The sequence below is a fragment of the Neoarius graeffei genome, chromosome 16 (genome assembly GCF_027579695.1).
Source record: "Neoarius graeffei isolate fNeoGra1 chromosome 16, fNeoGra1.pri, whole genome shotgun sequence".
In the NCBI taxonomy this organism is placed as follows: domain Eukaryota; kingdom Metazoa; phylum Chordata; class Actinopteri; order Siluriformes; family Ariidae; genus Neoarius; species Neoarius graeffei.
Genome location: NC_083584.1, coordinates 5,415,984 through 5,418,385, shown reverse-complemented (window position 1 = coordinate 5,418,385; position 2,402 = coordinate 5,415,984).

Sequence of the window (2,402 nt, the reverse complement as noted above, 5' to 3'; positions counted from 1 at the left end):
TGACTGGGAGGTCGCGCAAAGCTCGGACAGGTACGGAGCAGCTCGTCTCAATTCAGATAAGAGCATATTTCATTATGGAAGTACGGTGGACTGTTCCTTTAACCGCAGGTAAACTAAAAGGCATCTCACCCTCATCCCCCACTACACAGTAGGTAGTCTATGCAAATGCATCCCATCCCCCAGCACACACAGAGAGAGAGAGAGAGAGAGAGAGAGAGTTGAATGACTACATTGCTACTGACTGCACAAAATCTCCTTGCATTTGCATGGATTAAAGCAAAAAAAATTATCTGACTGAAAAAAAAAAGCTCCATGTCGTTGGCTCCTACCACGTCAGCGATGCGTCAAATTTTAAACGCCGTGTTGTCCATTATTCCCTCGGCCCCTACTTATAGTATATTTACATAATTTTAACAATGACTAAAGCTAAGGCAAGACTTTACCATTGTCATTACTGGCTATAAATGATGAAACATCAAGTTTTCAGCGCAAAGTGCAAATTTATTTCAACAATACTTTAGTAATGCACAACAGTGGTTAAGAGAAAAGTGCAAGTGCAGTCGAACTTGAACCATGCTTTCAAAAGAGTGGAACAGAAAGAAAAATAAGAAAATCTGTTGACATAAAACCAGGAAACAAGAAAAGTAAAGTGAAAGTTCACTTTTTCTGCTTCTTCGCAGTGAAGCCAAAGGCATCTAGTTTTTTGCCATTGCTTCCATAGACTTTTTTTATGGCAAACTACACAAAAGCACACACCTGCCATTTTCATCTTTTTGCACCATGAACTAAATGGCTTGCCTTTATCGCCCATTTCATTTCGCCAAGCCCATCTCCACTTATTCTTTACCGTTTTGTCGATGTCTGACACATCTGTGCCTTCATTTAAAAGAAGCGCGTCCACGCTGGCAAAACCGAAAGTAATTTGACGCACTCTAGTGATGGAAATCGAAGGGCCTGTCCGGTGGCCTTATATGCAGTACTCGAGTTGGGGGGGGGGGGGGGGAGGAGGCATCCCCCTTCTGAAATAAAAATCTCAAATCATCTCCCTTATAAAACGGCCATCCCCCCATCACATCCCTTGTGCCATTTTACCAATTAATGTGGAAATTAGCCTACTATTATTTTAACAAATATTACTACTATTTCAACATTAGAGGCTTTGCGCAGTGATAGCCTGCATGTAGCCAGATAAAAAAGACGCATGTTTATTTATTCGGTTGCACTTCTCATTCACACCTATACGGAGGTTTCAGTCACTGAAAACAGCTACTTTCGCAAACTCGGGGCAGAGTGGAGATTTCTGAAAACTCCATCTTCAGACACTCGTGTAAATCGGGAAAACGAAGCAACAGTGGGTGAGAGGGCGTGCGTGAATATAATGAGTCATAGGTGTGAATCTTTCACCGAATGCCAATTGTCCCGGTTCTTCATGAAATCGCACACGCACGCACAAATTCATTAGGTTAACTTTCAAATAACTGTTCTTGTGCACTTGTGACACCGGAGCCACTTTCCTGAATTTTGAGCTTCGGAGTATTGGCTTCTTTATCTATTTAATCAATGAATTTATTTGTCACATACATTAAATTACTAATGTAAAACATTAGTAGCCTATTTAAGCAATCGCTGTTTTCTCCACTGTTTTCTGACCTTTTGTGCTTAGTGAATGAGACACTTCATTACACTCCACTGACCGACTTCCAATTCCGGACTTTTTTGAAAATGTAAAATATAGGCCTACGAGATGTTTTTTTTTGGGACTTAATTCGCGTTGGTCCTTCACTATTAATTTTTGAGACTGACGAGGCACTAAATACTGTGGAATTATTTTCTCCTTACTATGAAGTTTGGCATCTTAAACAAGTGTCGGGAAATCTTGCAGCCCGACTCTGCAGCCTCCAATGTTTAAGCGAACTGCTGAAACCATAATGTTTAAAGATTAAATCGTAGGCTAATCAAACCAAAGAAAAACACAGCCTTTCCAGAACATTGTCTGCCGAAGCCTGTTTAACCTACAAAATAGGTTAATAGCACCGTACTTAATAGGCTTAATAGCAAAGGTCTTGCTGCGGTTTCAACTTTTTCACCTGATCACCTTTCAATAGGCAAATATCATTATTACTACTACTACAAAAGGCCTAGTATTAGTAGTAGACAAGTAACCTAGTTGCCTAGCAGTAGGACAGCCAAATAGTTTCATCAGTGGCCTCCGCCGAGCCTCCCCGGGACTAGACAGTAGTGGAGGCTTTATTTATTTATTTATTTATTTATGCCTATCTAGCGCAACAACTTATTCCTTTACATATACTCAAACATAGCACAAGAAAGGGTTCAACAACAGGCAATCACAGCAGCTTGGTGAAGTTCTAAATCACATCAGTGTCAGACCTATGGCCCCCCCC